Source organism: Scyliorhinus torazame, chromosome 2, assembly GCF_047496885.1.
Source record: "Scyliorhinus torazame isolate Kashiwa2021f chromosome 2, sScyTor2.1, whole genome shotgun sequence".
NCBI lineage: Eukaryota > Metazoa > Chordata > Chondrichthyes > Carcharhiniformes > Scyliorhinidae > Scyliorhinus > Scyliorhinus torazame.
The window spans coordinates 210842041-210865169 of record NC_092708.1 but is presented as its reverse complement, the minus strand read 5'-3'; the positions used below and the strand labels follow the sequence as shown (position 1 = coordinate 210865169).

The window sequence follows — 23129 nt, the reverse complement described above, 5'->3', positions numbered from 1 at the left end:
GAAACGTGGCCCGCAGCCCGTACTGGTCCACCATTCGGTCCATCGCTCGTTGGAACACCAAAACCCCGTTAGTGATGCCAAAGGGGACCTGGAGGAAATGGAAAAGGCGGCCGTCTGCCTCAAACACTGTGTAGTGGCGGTCCTCTGGGCGGATTGGGAGCTGGTGGTATGCAGACTTCAGATCCACCATGGAGAACACGCAGTAGTGCGCGATCTGATTTACCATGTCTGCAATCCGGGTAAGGGGGTACGCATCAAGTTGCGTAAACCAGTTAATGGTCTGGCTGTAATCAACCACCATCCGGAACTTTTCCCCGGTCTTGATGACCACCACCTGAGCTCTCCAGGGGCTATTGCTGGCCTCTATGACCCCCCCTCCCGCAAGAGACGCTGGACCTCGGACCTAATGAACGCCCTGTCCTGCATGCTATACCGCCTGCTTCTGGTGGCTATTGGCTTGCAATCGGCGGTGAGGTTTGCAAAGGGGAGGGGGGTCGATTTTTATGGTCGTGAGGCTACATATGGTGAGCGGGGGCAGGGACCCCCCCGAACTTAAGACTTAGGCTCCTGAGGTTGCACTGGAAGTCGAGTCCCAAAAGGAGAGGAGCGCAGAGGTCTTGGAGCACATATAGTTGAAAATTAGCGTACTCCGCACTCTGTATCACTAGGGTTGCAGTAATGCACCCTTGGATTAGCACCGAGTGCGACCCAGAGGCGAGGGATATGGTTTGTTGCGTCGGGAATATTGGGAGCGAGCAGCGTCTTACCATGTCCGGGTGAATGAAGCTCTCTGTGCTCCCGGAGTCGAAAAGGCAAGGTGTCTCGTACCCGTTAACCTGGACGGCATCATGGAGCTCCGGAGGTGCTTAGGTCGCGACTGGTCCAGGGTGACAGCGCTGAGGTGTGGGTAGCCGTCGGCGTGATCGGAGGTGCTCGGGCGGCCCCGTGGTGGCTGTCCGTGTAGGTCGTACGCGTCGAGTGGCGTAGCAGATGGCGGCCAAGATGGCGGTCCCCGTTGGTCGAGCGTGGCGGGCGGTGAGGAAGATGGCGTCCAAGATGGCGGCCCCCATGGATCGCACGTGGCTGGCCGCGTGGGGGAGGATGGCCAAAATGGCTGCCCCCATGAGTCGCACATGTTATGCGGAGGGGGAGTCAGCAGACACGCTGCCACCTTGCGGGTTCTGCGGGCCTGTGAGTCTGTGGATCGGGTCTGTGAGTTCGAGTTCTTAGACCTGGCCAGGCAGACGTTGGCGAAGTGTCCTTTCCGCCCGCAGCTGCTGAAGTTCGCGTTGCGGGCCGGGCAGTGCAGTCGGGGGTGTTGGGACTGGCCGCAAAAGTAGGAGGGTAGCCCCCCATGATGGGCGGGTGGCAGTGCGGCACAGGCCTGGGGTAGTCTCGGGTCGGGGGCCCACGAGGGGGTTGCGTGTTCAGCCGGGAATGCAGTAAGGCTCTGAAAAGCGGCCTCCAGAGAGGTAGCCAGTTTTACCATGTCGTCAAGGTCCTGGGCCCCTTTTTCGAGCAAACGCTGTCTCACATAGTTCGTTCGGACCCCCGCCACGTAAACGTCTCGGACGGCGAGCTCCATGTGCTGAGTGGCCGTAATGGCCGGTAGTTACAGTTGCGCGCGAGGGCTTTGACGTCACGTAGGTAATCATCTAGCGACTCGCCGGGGCGCTGCCAGCGAGTGGTGAAGACGTGTCGCGCGTATACCTCGTTCACAGGCCGCACATAGAGGCGTTCGAGTAGTGCGAGGGCCTCTGTATAGGAAGCGGCTTTGTCGAGCCGGACAGAAATGCGATGGCTCACCCGTGCATGGAGGAGGCTCAGCTTCTGTTCGTCAGCGACGGATGCCGTTGACGGCGCGGCGAGATAGGCCTTGAAGCATCGAAGCCAATGTGAAAAATATTCTTTCGCCTCCGCGGCCTGTGGATCGAGTTCCAGTCTGTCAGGTTTGAGGGCTGATTCCATAGTAGTATTTTAAGCTGATTAAATTGATGCGACCATCAATTCACTCGAAGACACGTGGAGAAGTAAACCGTGGGTTTAATCAGCTTAGAACTGAGCCTGCCTGTGACCGGTACAACACTGAAGGCGGCCCCGCAGGTTGGCAGCTCTTATACTTCCTGTAAAGGGAGTGGAGCCATAGGCGGAGCCTGTACATGCCCCAATATATCCCCTGTGGGTGAAGCCACACAATGGCCCACAGGTAGAGCCCACAGGGTTAATAACATAACACAGTGCACTGGTGAATTATCTGTTATTATACATTAACCACAGTGGTGAACCTATAACTGATTGGGTGCCATCTGGAGTATTACATTCAGTCCTGGTCACCACACTTTAAGGTGATGTCAATGCCTGAGAGAAGTTGCAACAAAGATATACTGGAATGGTACAAGTGATGTGGGACTTCAATTCTGATTGGTGCAAGGGTTGAGAATCAGATGCTGTGGATTCAGGGTGACTGGCTGAGGAACTGGAATGCACTGCCTGAGAGTGTGGTGGAGGCAGATTCAGCCGTGGCTTTCAAAAGGGAATTGCATAGCTATCTGAATAGGAAAGACATTTCAGGGTGATGGGAAAAGGTGTGGAGGTGGGACTGGTGGAGTTGCTCTTTCAAAGAGCCAGCGTGAACACAATGAGCCAAACTGTTTCCCCCTGCACTGGAATCGTTCGATGATGCGCTGTGGAGGCACGAGACAATCATGCACTGTTCTCCTTAAAGGTGAGAAGCTTGAGGGGAGTTTAAAGGAAGTGTTTAAAATCATGCACAGTTTTCATAGAATAAATAACAACAACTTGTATTTTATATAGAGCCGTTAAACATAATAAAATGTGCCAGAGAATATCACGGGGCTATTCCACAACAAAATATGACACCAAGCCATATAAGGAGATCATAGAATCCCCACAGTGCAGAAGGAGGCCATTTGGCCCATTGAGTCTGCGCTGGCCCTCTGAAAGAGCACCCTACCTAGGCCCAAACCCCCCACTATCCCGTAACCCTACCTAGGGCCAATTAAGCATGGCCAATCCACCTAACCTGCACATCTTTGGACTGTGGGAGGAAAGCGGAGCTCCTGGAGGACACCCATGGAGACACGGGGAGAAAGTGCAAACTCCACACAGTCATCCGAGCCCAGAATTGAACCCAAGTCGCTGAGATGTTAGGGCAGATAATCAAAAGCCTGGTCAAAGAAGTAGGTTTCAAGGATAAGGAGTGAATTCCAGAGTTTAGGGCCTAGGCAACTGAAGACACACGACTAATCGTAGAGTGACTAATATTGGGGAGCTCACAAGATCAGAATTAGAGGGTCTAGATTATCTTGGAGAATTGTGGGGCTCGAGAGAATTGCAGAGATTTAAATGGGAAAGGCCGTGGGAAGTATTTGAAAACATGATGAGAATTTTAAAATCGAGGCATTGCTTACCCAGGTGCCTAAGTAGATCAACAAGCACAGTGGTAATGGGTGAATGGGATTTGGTGTAGAGATATGGGCAGCAGAGTTTTGGATGACCTCAAATTTATAGATGGTAGAATGTAGAAAGCTAGCCAGGAGTGTGGAGAATGACCAAGAGTGGAGATAAACATGTCACGGATGAGGAGAAAATGTTTCCACTGACAGAATAGTCGGTAATAGGGGACACATATTTAAGGCTATTGGCAAGAAAAAGAGGCATAATGCGAATTTTTGTTTTTACGCAGCACTTTCTATGATCTGGAGTGCGTTGCCTTAATGGGTGGTACAGACAGAATTAATAATACTTATGTGGCCCAGATAGTATCATAGTATCACAGAATTTACAGTGCAGAAGGAGGCCATTCGGCCCATCGAGTCTGCACCGGCTCTTGGAAAGAGCACCCTACCCAAGGTCCACACCTCCACCCTATCCCCATAACCCAGTAACCCCACCCTACACTAAGGGCAATTTTGGACACTAAGGGCAATTTATCATGGCCAATCCATCTAACCTGCACATCTTTGGAATGTGGGAGGAAACCGGAGCACCCGGAGGAAACCCACGCACACACGGGGAGGATGTGCAGACTCCGCACAGACAGTGACCCAAGCCGGAATCGAACCTGGGACCCTGGAGCTGTGAAGCATTTGTGCTATCCACAATGCTACCGTGCTGCCTCTTCCATTCTCTGGAGGTTCATACCCGGAGGATGTGCTGAGGGTCCTCCCTGGAAGTCCACAGACTGCCCGGGAAGTTTCAACTTCCACTGGAGAATTACCCTGCACCTGGAACTATCCGAACCTCTGATTTGAAGTTGGAGACTTCAGGTGGTTCCGACTCTCTTAGAATAGTCAGCCAGGAGATGTTAGAAGAATTTAAACCAGTTCTAAGGTAACTATGATACTGACTCCCCTGACACTCCACTGATCAACTAATATCCCCACCCTCAATCCACCCCTTTATCTATCATAAAACTATACTCCCACACAACCCAAACCCACCCCCAAATACTCCTGGATTACCCTCCCGACCTCCTCAACACCGTCCCCCCAACCCCCCGTCCCCCCCACCTCCCCCCCACCCCTGACCACGCTCACGTCCCTTGCACTTCTCTCCTGTCAAAGAGGCTGGGTCATTTAAACTTAACAGTTCACAGAAGCTAACACTGCAAAAAGGGGCTGTGGTTTCATTTACTTCAACACTGCTGCACTGCACAGAAGGGACAATGGGAGCAACTGTATTGCACATTTTTCAGCAGGCCTAGGCCAAAGGTCCGAATGCAAAATATGCAGCTCTAGACTAAGGTAAGTAAGAAGGAGTGGCGTGACAATCCAATGATTATTGCCACTCTTTGGAAGATTCAGGCCAATTGTTTTTAAATTGTGTGTCCCAATCTTTATTTTGCTTTCTGTATAATAGTTTTAAAGTAATTTATAATTCCCATTTTTAAACTCCTGCTTTGCTGTCTATAAGGATTCTTCGATTTGACTCATTTACCAGCCTGCCTGCTACTTATCCTGTTTGCAAACACCATATAGGTCTCTTCTGGAAGATGTTAATTCAAACTGACATAATGAAAGAGGGAATCTGCTCTATAGTGCCTGCTTAAAATTATATGTGCGGAAATTTTCAACGTGATTCATGTATGCAATTCCTTCAACACTGACTGCAAAATCCAGACCAATATCTGTACTTCTGGAGGAGATGGAGGAGGGGAAGACAAGATTTTAGTTCCTGCATAATGAAGGCTATTTTTAAAGCCAGCATCATAACATATTAATTGACATTTACAGACACATTCTAGTGTCAAACTTTGTTTGATACAATTAAAATTCAAATGCCATGCATCCCAGGCAAAATGTGCACCCCACCCAGAAAGCACTCTGTTATAAATCTCTGCGGGAAAGAATAAGTGGCAAATGACTAACGAGAAAGTCAAGGAAAGGAGATCTATTCCCTTCAAAGTACTTCCTGCCTGAGGGGAAGCCTTTGCTGTTTACCTGCTCATAAGACAGCTGAAGATTTCTGATGAGATGCCTAGGGGGAAAGCCACAGCAGTTGACTAATATTCTTCCTGCAGGACACATTCATAACATAAGGATTACTGTTTCAGAGACTGCATATTAATCTTTTAACCATGATTTGATTCTTATTTTTTAAACTTTCTTATTTCTGAAAAAAAGCATTCCTCCAATGTAATCAAAGTTACAAAGGAAGTTTCTGTGCTATCAAGGCAAAACCAGAGAGAGATCAAAAGTTATGTCTTTCAGATTTACATAATTAAACTTCCAGTCAATCACTGCAAACCAGCAAGTAAGCAATGTAATATTTATGTATAACTACACCAAACACATGCACTGAAGTCTTGGAATAAATCATAAAGGGATAAATTAAAAGAAAATTGAGTCTTTCATAAACATCTTGTAAATATTGAGAAATGTAAAATAACTTCTTAGCTGGTGTTAACTGTATCCCACCACTGTGGTGACATTGGGTAGGATTCTCTGTTGGGGAGACGAAGGCCGCGATTTAGTGGACTCAAGTTAAAGTCCGCTGAACATCACATTTAGGTGCAGCGCTGAGAAGCACCCTGCTATCCAACGACACTTTGTCTTTTTCTTGGCCTCAGGGAGTTTCTCCCTGTCGTGGCCGAACTTAGAGTGATTTCCTGCTGGTGAGCTTCAACGGCTCATCGCAGATCGGGTGCCATTTTGTACGGCAGCCCTGATCTTTACCTTCTCCCTTGTTTGTTTGCCCACCCAACCTAATGGAGGTCCCTGGGAACCCCCTCACCTCCCTCCACTTAGAAAAGGCACCCCTCAGGCCTGACCCCTGGAAGTGCCATCCGGTCAACCCTGGCAGTGCCACGGTTTCACTGCCAGGGTGCCAAGCTGGCAGTGCCAATGTGCTAGAGTGAGTGCCAGATACCACTCTGCCTATCGCTGGCCACCCAGGGGTCTCCAATTTCCTGGGAGTCACCCCCAGGTGCTGTTACTACTGGTCCACGATGGTGTGGGCCAGTACCTAAGGCCACCCTGGTGAGGTCACCCAGGCGCAGCCGGTGCGTTCCGGCTGTAACTCTTTTAATATTTAGGTGTGGATCTCACGCCGCGAGGATGAGATCCAGATCATGCCGGGCGTCGCGTGTTGGGTGACACTGCCGCAAAAAGATGAATGACTTCCTCAGGGCTGCTCAGGTGAGTCACCACCTCTGTGCTCCTGGCATCACTCTTGTCCCTCACTCCCAACATAACCCCTCACTCCCCTAGAAGCCAACCAAAACCCGTGTCTGCATCTCTCTTTAATCCCTGCATCAAACCACAACACTTGTATTGTCCTCTTTGGCCAGGTGCCTTGCACACTCATTCCACCAGCTACAGACCCCTCGTGTAACTTACCTCCATGCAACTCACCATGCCCTTTGTGTGTCCCCGAGGACAAGCTGGCCCATAATCGCAGAGAGCACCAGAAAACTGGAGGCGGCTTCACAGACGTGCGAGTCCAAACCCCCAGGGAGCAGAGGGTGATGGAGCTAGAGGGTGAGGCTTCTCAATTTATCGGACAGACCGCACCGCGTAATCAGGCAAAGCAAAGTATGGAGGGGTTTGCCTCCTCATCAACTCCGCCTGGTGCTTGGATGTGGCGACTCTGGTGACCTGCTGCTCCCTGGACCTGGAGTACCTGACCGTGAAGTGCCTCTAGTTGCTACCTTCCACGTGAGTTCACTTCAGCCATTATCACAGCAAGTCTACTTCCCACCCCAGGCGGAAGTGAAGAAGGCGCTGGACGAAATGTACATAGTTATTAACAACAATGAAACAGTACACCCGGAGGCCTTGTTCATCGTGGCCGGGGACTTCAACAAGGCCAATCTCAAGAGTAAGTGTACTGCCAAAATTCCACCAGCACATCTCCTGGCCCACGAGGGGCGACAACACTCTTGACCACTGCTACCCAAAAATTAAGGTTGCCGACCGTTCCATCTCCCGACCGCACTTTGGAAAATCAGATCATAAAATGGTGCTCCTTCTCCAGGCATACAAGCAGAATTTTAAGCGAGAGAATCCAGCTAATAAGGGCGTGCAGTGCTGGTCCGAGAAGAGCTCCTAAGTGATTGCTTGGAGACAGTGGACTGGTCCATATTTAAGAACTCAACGACCAACCTAAATGTGTATGCTACCACTGTCACAGACATCATCAGCAAATATGTGGACGACTGTGTGCCAAAGAAAGCAGTACATACGTTCCCAAACCGGAAACCATGGTTTAATCAGGAGATTGACTCCCTACTGAAGGACAGGTCTGAGGCGTTCAAGTCAGGCGACCCTGACCTATACAAGAAATCCAGGTGCGACCTCCGCAAAGCCACCCGGGATGCCAAGAGACAATATCAGACCAAGCTAGAGTCACAGACTAGCGTTAAAGACTCTCGTCGAATGTGGCAAAGTCTAAACAACATAACGGGCTACAAAGCGAGGCTGAGCAGTATCTCTGGCAGCAGGGCATCCCTCCCCGATGGACTCAATGCATTCTATGCTCGGTTCTAGCAGGAAACCATCAATCCACTGTTGAGTGCCCCAGCAGCCCAAAACACACCCATACCCACCATCACAGCTTCCGAAGTCAGATCGGCCTTCCTGAAAGTGAACCCTCGGAAGGCGATGGGCCCGGACGGGATCCCTGGTCGTGCACTCAGAGTCTGCGCGGACCAGCTGGCAGATGTCCACTGAGACATCTTCAACCTGCCCCTATTCCACTGCAAGGCCCACACCTGCTTCAAGAAGACCACCATCATACAGGTGCCAAAGAAAAAACAGGCAACATGCCTCAATGGCTACCGTCCGATGGCCCTGACACCAATCGTAATGAAGTGCTTTGAGAGGTTGGTCATGAAGCGCATCAACTCCATACTCCCAGAACGCCTTGATCCACTGCAATTCGCATACTGCCGCAACTAGTCCACTTCAGACGCCATCTCCCTGGCCCTACACTCACCCCTAGAGCATCTCGACAACAAGGACTCCTACATCAGACTCCTATTTATTGACTACAGCTCCGCCTTCAACATCATAATCCCAGCCAAGCTCATATCAAAGCTCCAAAATCTAGGACTTGGCTCCTCAGTCTGCAACTGGATCCTTGACTTTCTGACCCACAGACCTCAATCAGTAAGAATAAGCAACAACACCTCCTCCACGATAGTCCTCAATACCGGGCCCCGCAAGGCTGCGTACTTCGCCCCCTACTCTATTCCCTGTACACACGACTGCGTGGCAAAACTTGGTTCCAACTCCATCTGCAAGTTTGCTGACGGCACGACCATAGTGGGCCGGATCTCGAACAACGACAAGTCAGAATACAGGCGGGAGATAGAGAACCTAGTAGAGTGGTGTAATGACAACAATCTATCCCTCAATGCCAGCAAAACTAAAGAGCTGGTCATTGACTTCAGGAAGCAAAGTAATGTATGCACCCCCCTCTGTATCAATGGTGCTGAGGAGGAGATGGTTGACAGCTTCAAATTTCTAGGTGTGCACATCACTAAAGATCTGTCTGGTCCACCCACGCCGACACTACCACCAAGAAAGCACAACAGCGCCTAAACGTCCTCAGGAAACTAAGGAAATTCGGCATGTCCACACTGACTCTTATCAACTTTTACAGATGCACCATAGAAAGCATCCTATCTGGCTGCATCACAGCCTGGTATGGCAACTGCTCAGCCCAGGACCGCAAGAAACTTCAGAGAGTCGTGGACACCGCCCAGTCCATCGCACAAACCCAACTCCCATCCATTGACTCCATCTACACCTCCCACTGCCTTGGGAAAGCGGGCGGCATAATCAAAGACGCCCCCCCACCCGGCTTACTCACTCTTCCAACTTCTTCCATCGGGCAGTATAGTCTGAGAAAAGTCTGAGAACACGCACAAACAGATTCAAAAACAGCTTCTTCCCCGCTGTTACCAGACTCCTAAACGACCCCCTTATGGACTGATCTGATTAATACTACACTTATGTATGCTTCACCCGATGCCGGTATCTACGAATTTACATTGTGTCCCTTGTATTGCCCTATTATGTATTTTCTTTTTAATTTATTTTCTTTTCATGTACTAAATGATCTGTTTGAGCTGCTCGCAGAAAAATACTTTTCACTGTACCTCGGTACACGTGACAATAAACAAATAAATCCATCAAGAAAAGACTGTTTCGGAAGCAGAGGTCGGCACTTAGCAACCAAGTGAGATCCCAATGCAAAATGATGTCCCTGTAGCAAGTGAGTTACCCCTCTCCCACAGGCCACTCCTTCCCAAGATCTCACCTTGTCTTGTCTTTTGTCTTACAGGATCACCAACACACGACATTGGACTGTCCGGGCGTATCACTTCTGGAAAGTATAATCCATCACTGGTGGAGAGGCAAGCACAGAGCCAGGATTTACAGGAGGGGCTGTCTAAAGCCTGACCACCATCTACAAGGCACAAGTCAGGAGTGTAATGGAATACTCTCCACCCGCCTGGGTGAGTGCAGCTCCAACAACACTCAAGAAGCTTGACACCATCCAGGACATAGCAACTTTGTGATTGGCACCCCTTCCACAAACATTCACTGCCTCCACCACCACCGACCAGTGGCAGCAGTCTGTACCATCTACAGGATGCACTGCAGGGACTCACCACTGAAGGTTCCTACAGCACAAGGGAAGCAAAGAAATGGGATCACCACCACTTGGAATCTACCCTCCACGCCAACCACCATCCTGACCTGACAGCACCTGTTGGTGTACTTACACCTCAGGGACTGCAGCGGTTCAAGAAGGTAGCTCATTATCACCTACTTAAGGGCAATTAGGTATGGCCAGCAAATGCTGGTCAATCAGCAACACCCACATCCCAAGAATGAATGAAAAAGAAATGTAAGTGTTTGTAGAAACTCTTACTATCTGCTTCTACATTACTAGCCAGCTTTCTCTTGTAGTCTTCTTTCTCCCTCTTTATTTTTTAGCCATTCTTTGCCAATTTTCAACATTTGATGAATTTTCTGAGCTATCACTAACCTTTGCAGATATAATATTTAGTGTCTCAAGTAGGCTTACATTAACACTGCAATGAAGTTACTGTGAAAATTTGAATTTTGGACGCTTATTTAACTTAGATAAATCAAAAGTATTGATTAAATTAGCAGCTGCTCCAGTGTCCAGTTTGAACACAATCTCGGAACCATTAACTTGTAATGGTGTGTTCCATTCAGCTTCCGAGCTGATTGATTTTATTGGATGCAAAATCTGTGGATAGGAATTGCACTTTACAGTTGTCTGATACTTCTCAACAATACCAACAAAGAAAGAATCTTCAAGACAATAAGCATCTATATTATTAACATCAGTGTTATCCACCTTTGAGGCACTTGTATGAACGCTCTGCGCATTCATATTTTTTAAAAATTAAAATTGGTTTTTGAAAGTGTGTCCCTTTTAATGTTGATCTGCACTGTACAGCGAAGTGATTCATTTTGCCACATTTAGAGCAAACTTTTCCATGTGCCGGGCATTTTATATGTTGGTGGGCGTGTCCAATATGTCCACACGTCATGACGGTGCTTTCATCGTGCGCAAAATGACTTTGCACATGTGCAGAATGATCTTCCATTTTGCGTTGATTTTTGTAGTGCGCATGTGCAGAGCGGTTATGCGCATGTGCAAAATGGCCACCATCCGAAACGCATCTATTTTGTAACTGCATCATGATCCAACGCAGTCGGCCCTGATGTGCGGTTTCGTGCCACTTACCCTGATCAGCATATCGGAATTTTGATTTCTTGATAATTCACTCGCTCTACACATTTCAATCGCATCTTCCAAATTTTTTTTTTGCCTCAATAAACGTTCTCTTAGCTTTTTATTTTTGATTCCAAAAACTATTTGATCTTTTAACATTGAGTCTAAAAGGATTGAAAAGTTGCAGGTTTGTGATTTTAATCTCAGATCAGTGACAAAACAATCTATGGATTCTCCATCTTTCTGAACCCTCTTTTTAATGACAAATCTCTCATGTTTTCATTAATCTGAGCCTTGCAGTGATGGTCAAATTTCTCTATCACGGGCAGCACGGTGGCGCAGTGGGTTAGCGCTGCAGCCTCACGGCGGCGAGGTCCCAGGTCCGATCCCGGCTCTGGGTCACTGTCCGTGTGGAGTTTGCACATTCTCCCTGTGATTGTGTGGCTTTCGCCCCCACAACCCAAAGATGTGCAGGGTAGGTGGATTGGCCACGCTAAATTGCCCCTTAATTGGAAAAAATGAATTGGGTACTCTAAATTTATTTTTTAAATTTTTTTTAAATTCTCTATCACCACACTACATTTTTTTTTATCAGCTTCAATTGCCTGTGATCCAGCCATTGATAAAAATAAAGCAATTTTACGCTGCTCACTAGCTGAATCAAGATCTGAGGCAGATAGATAAAGCTGTAAGTACTGCTTGAAAATTTTATGAGAAGTCCGGAACGGTTTCAGAGTCTGCAGTTTCTCCATGAGGTCTCGACTTGTCTGGGTGAGTTGATTCTTGCCGTCGAAGTATGAGCATGTGTTGGTTTACTTTTTTCTTAGATTCAACCTAATTCTAGCTAAATTACTTCAGTAATTACCTGGTACTATGTGATGTTCCTTATGTAGTTCTCCAAGATGGCTAAAAGTCATAGTGTTGACAAAGAACATCAAGCAATGTATTTGAAACAAAGCTAGTTTATTTTACACAACTTCAAATGGTTCGCACACTTCACTAAGTAATAGCTAATAAAACAACAGTATAAGATCTATGTTACAGAAATCGATAATATCTTTTTCGGAACCTGCCTCCCATCCATTGACTCCATCTACACCTCCCGCTGCCTGGGGAAAGGGGGCAGCATAATCAAAGATCCCTCCCACCTGGCTTACTCACTCTTCCAACTTCTTCCATCGGGCAGGAGATACAGAAGTCTGAGAACACGCATGAACAGACTCAAAAACAGCTTCTTCCCCACTGTCACCAGACTCCTAAATGACCTTCTTATGGACTGACCTTATTAACACTATAACGTATGTTTCATCCGATGCCAGTGCTTATGTAGTTATATTGTATATGTTGTGTTGCCCTATTATGTATTTTCTTTTCTTCCCTTTTCTTCCCATGTACTTAATGGGCTGTTGAGCTGCTCGCAGAAAAATACATTTCACTGTACCTCGGTACACGTGACAATAAACAAATTCAATCCAATCATAATCTTCTCCCAGAATACCTAGTGGTGCATTCTTTTATAAAACTACTCTGTGATGTCATCTAGTGTTGAGATAGATGAACTTCATCTTGTTAACCGTTTACACTCCTAACATTATACATATCATTACAATGTCTGAACAGCAATGTCTCTGGCGGACCAGGTTGCCATTCCAAATGGAGACAAACATCTGACACCCCAAGAAGGCTAGAAAAGGAGGAGGACCAAGATAATGATGACCATGGAATCAGAACTGCTCACGTTGCTGCCAGGGATGCCCTTATTAATGGAAAGATTGTGCATCAGCTGTCCTATGTCACAAACACATGTGGTAGCCATTCTTCTCATTCCTTCCTGCCCCATAACACCACCACAAACAACTAAACATCCCTTGTACATTAGTCCCATGAATTCATATCTTCCTATTTGTCACCAAACAAATTAAAAGGGAATTTGCCACCCAGCACCTGAATATGGACAAGGAAGGAAAGTAGTGCAGATGAATAATCTTTATGTGAGCTAATTAAAGAACAGAAATGTACCAACAAAAGATTTTCTCCAGATTCTCTTGGCAGCAGTGATCATAACATGTTTGAATCTCCTATTTAGGTACATAGGAACACAGGAATTAGGAGCAGAAGTAGGCAATTCAGCCCCGCAAGCCTGTTCTGCCATTCAATAAGATCATGGCTGATCTCTTCCTGGTCTCAAATCCACCTCCTGACTTGTTCCCCATGTCTGTTTAACCCTTTTTTTGTCAGAAAAATTAGTTTGAGGGAGAAAAGGATGAGAAGTGTGAGTCAAAAACTAGTGCCGCAAACTTAAAATAAAGGCAATTACAAGAGTATGGGGGCAGAATTGGCAAATATGAAGTGGAAAAATAGGTTATAGGTTAAAAGTTAGAACAGTAGAAAAACAGTGTCAGACATTTAAGTTGATATTCCATAACTCTGATCAAAGACATAATCCAGTGAGAATTAAAAGCTCCAGGAGAAGTAAGTACCATCTGTGGCTAACTATGGAAGTTAAAGATGGTATCAAATTGAAAGAAAAAGCAGACAAAGGGCAGTATTCTCCAGTCCCCCAGCCACGTGCTTCTCGGTGGCGTTGGTTGCTGACTAGATTCTCTCTTCCTGCTGCTTGTCAATGGGATTTCCCATTGAAGTCACCCCATGCCGCTAAGAAACCCACGGGTGGGGATGGATTGCTGGCGGGAATAGAGGATTGGATTCTCTGTTTGGGAGACTAAGTCCCCACGTCGGCGTGAAAACTATGGTATTTTACGCCAGAAAAACTGGCGCAAAACGGCCACTGATTCGCCGTTTTGCTGGGGGCAATGGAAGGTCTAGACAGAGAAGTGGCATTGAGGCCACAATCAGATTAGTCATGAACCTATTGAATTGGGGAGCAAGTTTGAGGAACTGAATGGGCTACTCCTGCTCCTAATTCTGGTGTCCTTCTGTTGTGTTCTCATACACCCACATTCATGCCCTTATGCAAATACAAAACCATACACTTCCTTTTCCTACAAATCCTATATGGCACATTACCGGTGGCTTGAGCAAAAGTAGCAGTAGGCTGCTCAGGTCCCTGCTTTAACTGGTGAGAAATCTTAGATTTTGAAGTATATAAAAAGGAAGAGAGTAACTAAAGTTGGTCTGTTAGAGGCAGGGGCTGAAAAAGTTATTATGGGAGATGAGGAAATGGCAGAGACATTGAACAAATATTTTGTGTCTGTCTGTAGAAGACACAAGTTACATTTAATCATACATCGTTAGGAGAGAAGAGAGGGTAACCCCAGTGCTAAAAAGTGAGGAAATTAAGGAAATTAATATCAGCAGAGGAAAAGTACTGGAAAAATGTAAGTGACCAAGACCCAACAAATCCCCAAAATTGATGGCCTACGTCTTAGAGTTCTAAAAGAGATAGCTACAGGGATAGTACTGCTAAGGCTGTGATTTTCCAAAATTCTCTAGATTTTGAAATTGTTCATAAGAATGTAAGCTTGTAAGTCAAGAAAGCAGGGAGAGAAAAAAACTGGAAATTTCAGACCAGTTAGCCATCAGTCATTGGGAAATTGCTGGCATCTATTATTAATGCACTGAGAAAATCACAGCTCGATTATGGTTTTACAAACAGAAATTCTATTTGACAAATTTATTGGAGATTTTTGAGGATGTAACTGTTAGGTAGATATTGTGAAACCAGTAGATGCAGAATACCTGAATTTCCTAAAAGGGAGGTGAGAGTGACTGCCTTTGACATTTGACGGGGCATGGCATCAAGGAGCCCTGGTAAAATTGAATTCAATGGGAATTAGGGGGGGAAAGCTCTCCACCAGTTGGAGTCATACCTGACATAAAGGAAGGTGACTGTGGCTGTTGCAGGTTAATCACTTCAGACCCAGGACATTGCTGCAGGAGTTTCTCAGGATAGTGTCCTAGGCCCAATAATTTTCAGCCACTTCATCATCAATGACATTCTTTCATCATAAGATCAGAAATCGGGACGTTTGCTGATGATTGCACAACTCCTGAGTTATTGAAATAATCAGTGTCCATATGCAGCAACACCTGGACAACATTCAGGCTGAAGCTGACAACCAGCAATTTACTTTTGCACGACACAAGTGCCAGACAATAATCATCTCCAACAAGAGAGAAGAGAACCATCTCTCCTCGATATTCAGTGGCATTACCTTTGCTGAACCCCTCACTATCAACACACTGGGGATTACCATTGACAGTAAATGAACAGGAACATACATATAAGTACTGTGGCAGCTCAGAAGTTGGAAACTTTGAGGCATGTAACTCACCTCTTGATTCCCTCGAATCTGTCTACAACTTACAAGGCACACGTCAGGCATATGGGGAAATACTCCCGACTTGACCGAATAGGTATGGTTCCAACAACCTTCAAGTAACTTGACACCATCCAGGACAAAGCAGCCCAGTTGAGTGGCTCTTCCACCACCTTCACCATTCACTCCTCTGCCACCAATGCACAGGAGCAGCAGTATGTACCATCTACAAGATGGACCACAACAATTCTCCAAGGCTCTTTCCACAACACCTTGCAAACCCGCAACCTCTGCCATCTAGGAAGGACGAGGGCAGCACATGCATGGGAGCATCACCACCTGCAAGTTCCCCTTGTAATTGATAATATGGAAAAATGTGTCATTTGAAACATGGAAGTCTGGCAATATCTGGTCCAAGAGAAACATGAGAGAATGTAGGGAAAGATCCCACAAAGGGTTAACAGCAGCTGCCAGGGAAGGATTGTAAAATGCAGATATCCTTGGTCAAGCAGGCTGAGCAAACAAGACAAACAGGATTTTGAATGAAGCCAAAAACAATGGCTCACACCTTCATTGAAAGTAACTAACTTAGCAAGGATCTGGAAAAGAATGGATGAGTTCAGTTGAACTTTGTGATAATTCGAAGTGTGAAAATTTGCTAATACCAGGTAAATTAAAGAAAACTGGAGGCTCTCAGTCTACGAGAAACATAATTCAAAGCCAAAATCAAAGTCAAAATTGAGCTGAGGACACAATTGGAAAATAAAACTATAGAAATGACAGGAATTAAAAGTAACACCTCTTGAAACCAAAGCATTTTGAACACCACAAAGGACACAATGTAATCAGATCTATGAGATGAGGTTATGTCAAAATGAATGTTTAGACCAAAGATGCTTTTTACAATCAAAGAGAATCAAGAGTTACTTAGCAATAAGGTCATAAAAACTAGATAACTGAGAAATATATAAAAACCCGAAGAAAGGGAACAGCCGGGAGAGCTAGCTCTCATAGCTCGGTACATGGGAAAGATAGGACACAGCAACCGAGCTCATCGGCGAATACATCTAAAGAAGACCAGATTTTAAAAAGAAGATTGATTGTCAAGTTGGGCCTGAAGGTCCCTTCAACCAACCAGAAGGATCCAGAAGCAAGATCTTTTTACTTTCCTGTAAAGACAGTAATTGCAGCTTTTAAAAGAAAATATATAATAATAAAATAACTTTAAAATTTTAACCTGAAACAGTGGTTATTAGCCTACTTTACTTACTTAGCAACGCAGGACCCAGGATATCAATGCTACTGAGGGGTAAGTAGGTAAAATTCTTCGGTGAAGGTATGGGTTACACCGGGGGATAACTTGAAAATATAGTTTGACCTGAATAGCATCCACTGAAGCTTGCATCGGAGTCAGGGAGTGAGAATTCCTGTTCACCATTTAGAATATCGACCCTTTTTTTGGTATAGGGGGAATTCTAAGAATAGTGTTGAGTTTTTAACTTCATGGCGCCCAGAGTGGAGGCCTAGAATATTAGAAGTTTCTGGGTAAAGCGAGGCTAGAATATTAGAAGTTTCTAATTAAGCAAAGTGGGGGCCAGAATATTAGAAGTTTCTAGTTCCCAAACAACGGTTAGAATATTCGAAGTTTCTAACTGGCACAAAGGCTAGAATATTAGAAGTTTCTAGTCTATGTGTGAGTCAAACTTTACCTGCCGAGTTTAGTTTGGAAAGTCATGTGTGATTGACTTTTGTAAGGATATTCTGTGGATCGAGGGGACATAAAACTCAGGTTGGGTGTGAAAAATCAGTAGACTAGAAGATACTGACCCTGAGAAAAAGTCTGCAAGACATCTTGGTGACAGCACTAAAAATCTTGCATCCATTACTGGTAAAAGGAGGCCAAAAAATAAATCATCCTTAGAGTGAGGCAGATTGTGAGGAATCCTAGAGAAATAGGGCGCGCCTAGAAACCTTTAGAGACCAATAACCAATCGACCCTTAACTAAAACAGGAAGATAGTCCCTTAGTTAGCCTTGGATAGGGCCCAGAAAGGGTACTTATCCTTAATTTCACAGTTCACCTTAAAGGAACAACCAGGAACAGAGCTTAGAATTCCAAAAAATGACAATTAGGGTAATTCTCTTGCCCTGGAATACAGGCAAGAGAGATGAAGCAATGAAACAAGAATGGAAGAAATTAAAAGAGCTAAAAAAATCCTGGAAGAAAGAGACGTATAAAGACGGAGACATCTCCTTCTTTGTTAAGAGTCCTTAAAGACCTGCAATATAGAGATCCAGTCGGGATTCTTAAAGCACTTTGTAAATTTGCATTTGAAAAGCAAGCTGAATCGCTAATTTTGTTCGGACACAGACAGAAGCATGCAGCTGCTCAAGTGGGCAAAGAGTGCTCTAAACTGGTTAAAATCATTGACGAAGAAAACATGAAAGAAATAATACAGGTCCCTAGTGAACACAAAAGTAAGTCTGAAGTGGCAAACGAATATAGTAAACAGCTGCAGAACAATGAAGCTTTAAAAATGGAAAATGACGAGGAATCAGTCCTAGAATCAGATAGCACAGTGAAAACAGTAGGGTTTGAAACAAATGCGCCAGGTAAAATCGAAGATGAATGGGAGCCGATGAGACTTATTAAAAAATTGTACACAGGAGGAAAGCAAATCCACTTAGTGGAAGGAGACTTTACAAATGCCCAAAAGGACGTACAAGTTAATCCTTCTAATAGAAAGGGGAAATTAGGGGCAGGATTTTCAGGGGTATTGGCTCATAGATACAATCCGGAGTTACAGCTAAAAATGGATGAAGAGGTAGTTCTAAGAGGAGAATTTAAAGTAGGGATAGCTAGAGCCACAACTCTGAGCCATGGGACAAAGATTATACATGTGGTATCACTAAACAATTCCGGACAGCAGTATAGTATGATGGATGAGACAGAAGTAAATCAAGCAAACATGGAAAGAATCCTGAGACATAGTGTAGGGAGAGATGTTGATATGACATTATTAGGAGACGGAATATTCAAAAATAACTCAAGGGAATCTCTGAGAGCGATAATAAAGACATGTGCATTAAAACTTCCGGCTAGGGCAGGTCAGATAATAAGGATTTGGCGAAAGCAATGGCCACAATTCCTTTTAGACACAGCAGGAACAAGACAGCAATCTGAATTTGAATTCAACCAAGTGCCAGCACCCCTGTCAGAGACAGAAAAAACACGTCCCAGAGCCCCAGATAACCAAGGGAATTCGGACCCCTTTGAAAATTTCCCAAAGGGATACCATTCTCATTACCCAGATTTAAGTCCGTTTCAGGAAGAAAATTGGCCTAGGCAATCTGCTACACATAAAGAAGGAGCATTTATAGATTATTTTTTTGAAACACAAGAAAGCCTAGTTGGGATCATTGCGCCTCCTGCGCTGGGACAGGAAGAATCATCATCCTCATCAGAGAATGAGGAAATATTAAAACCAAGGAGAAGAAAAGGGAATCGAAAAAATTCTAAACCATTAGAAATAGGGGATTATAGCGATTACTGGAAACAATAACAACCTTCCACTTATCGACCAATAAATAAGGATTTACCATATATGTATAATCCAGAGGCAAAAATGGTACACCACAGAGATCAGGAAGGATGGGAAAGAGAGGTTATATCTAGGGGACTTAAAATAGGAGAAATATTAGGAGGAAGTCAACAAATTGATTCTACAAAATTACTGGAATTACCAAACGTTACCCCCAAAGCTAAAATTTGGCAAATGAGCAAAGGGTATGATAGTTTCGGAAGAGCCATGAGTAGAGTAAGGAACAGCACAGAAACACAAGGCCAGATAATAGCAGCATTAAGACCACAAGAAAGGATACAGAATCTCCCTAGACCCCGAATAACTATACCTACTCCCATAGACAGGGTAAATTTTGCTCCACGGGATAGCCAAGTACCAATTGCAATGTTCGATGAATATATAGAACCAGTGGAAGATTTTGTACAACAGTGTACCCCCTATCTTGAAGAAGAACCGGTACAACGACAAATACATTTCTCAGAATATAGGGAACCAGATAGAAGTGCCCCTTTAAGAACGCCGTACCCCAGAAGTGAGAAAGTAGATCGGTCATTTACACCAGGTCCAGAGGAAGGACAGGGAGGTATGGTACCGTATAAAATAGTAGTAGCAGTGATGAAGACAGCAGGCCTAAAGAAAGATGGGGAGAGTAGAATTGAGTATTCACAGAGGGTAAAACAGTTAGCGAAGAAAATGGGGGCATCAGGAGAATCCACCAAATTGATTGATTTACATACAGTGGGAGAAATAGTTACAGGTGAAGTCTCAGATTTAATAAATGAGTTAGATTTGGGAAATGAGAGAGCTAAATTAATGAAAGAAATGACAGAGGCAGCATATGCAGGGGAACACCTCACAACATATGTTGACCGAATATATGAGGTTAATAAGGAAAAGGGGGCTGATGTAGTCAGATTCCTGAGGGAGTAAGGACCCAATTCCAGGAGGGAATAGCTTCTCAACAATACTGCTAACAACCCCCAGAAAAGAAATAGGAAGAGAAATGGTCAAATTTGATTTGGCAGGCAAAGCAATTAAGGATAAACAAACAAAAGGGGAACAAAGAAGAGGAGCAGTTGCCCAAAATAATGTTTCAACACAAAATGCTCAGACCAGACCACCGAATCGACAGATACCCGATAAAACGGGACAAAATCTAGCCCAACCAGCAATGCCACAACACGGGTATAATCTGCGGTCACAAGGACCACCCCCACCACAAAATCTAAATTACTTACCAAGGGAACAATTCCTAGCCCTCAGTCGGGAGGAAAGAGACAGATTCATTGAGGATAGGAGAAGAAGAGCAGCTGGTCAGGGGAGGATTGAGCAAGGTAGGTATCAACCACCAGAGTGGTACTCGGGACCCTCGCGAGGGGGATTCCGAGGAAGAGGCAGAGGAGGCCCCGGTATAAATTGAACAGATTCGGCTTCTCCCCTTAAACAGGCTATCCAAAATCAAACAATAGAAACAGAAAAAGTGGAATTAGTAGTAGAATACAAGGGAAAGAGATTTATTGTGGACACAGGGGCTGAGGTATCAATGATAAGGGAAGAAGCTGGAAATCTTACAGGAAAAGAATACATAGTAGAAGGGGCATTAGGGAATAAGGATATTGGACCAGAAATTAGATTAGGAGAATTATTTGCAATATCAGGAAATGAGAATCTGATGGCAGGAAAAGATTTAATAAAAATAGATACAGGAAAAATAAGGATATTAAAACCAATTGATAACATGGAGGAAATAAGGAAACAGAAAGAAAAAAGTATTTTAAATGATGAGGCTTGGAAGAAGATGGAAGAAGTATTTATGGGAGCAAACCTAGCGATAGGAAAGAATGACACAGGTTTAATTAGCAAGAGGTTCCAACACACAATACACGGAGGACAACACAGATCACAAAAACAGTATCCTTTGACCCGAGGAGCTAAGAGTGAGTTGAAGATAACAATCAAGGAATTAGAGCAGCAGGGGATTATTCAAAAGGTCACATATGCCTCGACAAATAGTCCAATTCAAGTAGTAAGTAAACCAGATGGTACATTTAGGATGGTAACAAATTACAAAGCTCTCAATAAAGTCACGAAAAAGGAAAAGAGATATTTGATAAATCCACAAACTACCTTAGAGCAAGTCGCAGGAAAAACTTACTTAACTAGTATAGATCTGGCAAATGGATTCTGGAGTGTTCCATTAGACCCAGACAGCAGGGAGAAAACAGCATTCACCTTCGGCACTAAGCATTACGTATATTGTAGACTGCCACAGGGTTATGTTAATTCTCCAAATCATTTTCAGGCAATAGTCAGGGAACTGATTAAAGACGGTTTGGCTTTAGTATATATCGATGATGTATTAATTGGAGATGACGATCAGGACAAACATGTGGAAAGAGTGGCCAGGATTATTAAGACACTTAGTGAAGCAGGCTTTAAAATAGGACTAAAGAAATGTCAAATTGGGAGAAGCGAAGTCAACTATTTAGGTTATTCAGTATCAAAGGAAGGTAGGGAGGCCAGTATTGAAATGAGGAAGAAGGTAGCTGGAATTACTGCGCCCGTCTCAAGAAAAGGGGTTCAAAAAATAATGGGAATATTGGGATATTTAAGGCCAGTAGTGAAGGACTTCAGTCTTTATGCTAAACCCATTTATGAAACGTTGAAAGGGGATTTTATTTGGACCAGCGAGGCCCAGAGGGGGTTAGATCAGTTAAAGACAGCAGTTGCAATATCGGGACCATTAGTTGGGAGGCAAGAAGAGGATGATTTAAGCATTAAATTAGACATATATAAAAATGGATATGGTATGGTGCTCGCTAATCATAGCAATCAGGCACCTATCAAACATCTGACAGGTAACTGGTCGAGAGCTGAACAGAAATTTTCAGACTTGATGAACCAGCTAGTAAAACGGAGTTGGTAAATGCTTGGGTATTATATACTGATGGTAGTAAAGTCAAGGAGGATGAAGAACAAGCCAGATGGGCATTCATTTAAAAGAATTCAGGAAAGAAAGTAGTGGAGGAACAGGGAATAATCATTGGGTCAGCTCAGACAGCCGAGGTAGAGGGAGTATTGCAAGGGTTAAAGGAGTGTCAGCAGAGAAAGCTGCAGGAAGTAACCGTTGTCACCGATAGCTTTTTTGTGCAGCAAGGATTGGAGAAAGAATTGAAGTTTTGGAAAGTAAACGGTTGGACGAACGGTAGAAATAAACTACTGGAACAGAAAGAACAGTGGGAAGAGACAGATAAAATTTTAGCTGATATGGAAATCCAGACAATTCATCAAAAAGCACACACAAAAGGAACTGGCGAGCTGTGTAAGGGGAATCAGGAAGTGGATGAATTAGCCAGACTTAGAACGATAATCTTGGGGACTCTTGGGAACACAGCGGCTGACCTTCAAATGGTAATTAAGCAAATACATGAAGCCACAGGGCATGGTGGTCATGTTGTAGTCGCAAGGGAGCTGAAAAAGTTTGGAATTAAAATAGCCTAATGGAGACAACACTTAACGGCAGTCAGGAGAAAATGTGAAAGATGTATGGCCTGTGGAGGACAGAGAGGGAATAAAACATATGGGAGCAAAAAAACTGAAAAAACAATGCAAGAATGGTCATTAGATTATGCAGGACCGCTTTTTCCTAGAAGCAGCAAAGGTATTTTGCACTTTTTAGTCAAAACTGATACCTGCACGGGAGAAATTGATCTCAGAGCAACCAGCAAAGCAAATGGAGCCACTACCAAAAAGGTATTGGCAGAAATGATGACCTCAAGAGGTAGGCCAGAATCGATCCGGATGGACAATGCGTCGCACTTTAGAAATAATACCGTTATTAACTTTTGTGCTGACAGAGGAATAGCAATCAATTGGGCCGTGAAATATGCACCAGAGAGTAATGGAATGGCTGAGAGGTCTGTAAGAAAAGTAAAGGATTGGATAATAAAGAATCAGAATGATGAAGACATTGAGAGAATAGTATTTGATCTTAATAGTAATCTCAGAACCTCTGTCTCCCAGGG

At 44.7% G+C, this 23129-nt stretch overlaps 1 long non-coding RNA gene across 1 annotated transcript in view; it reads right to left on the bottom strand.

The window, feature by feature from the left end:
* Positions 1-23129, bottom strand: part of LOC140407840 (uncharacterized) — a 187733-nt gene that overhangs the window by 119876 nt on the left and 44728 nt on the right. The gene's annotated exons all lie outside the window — the stretch shown is intronic.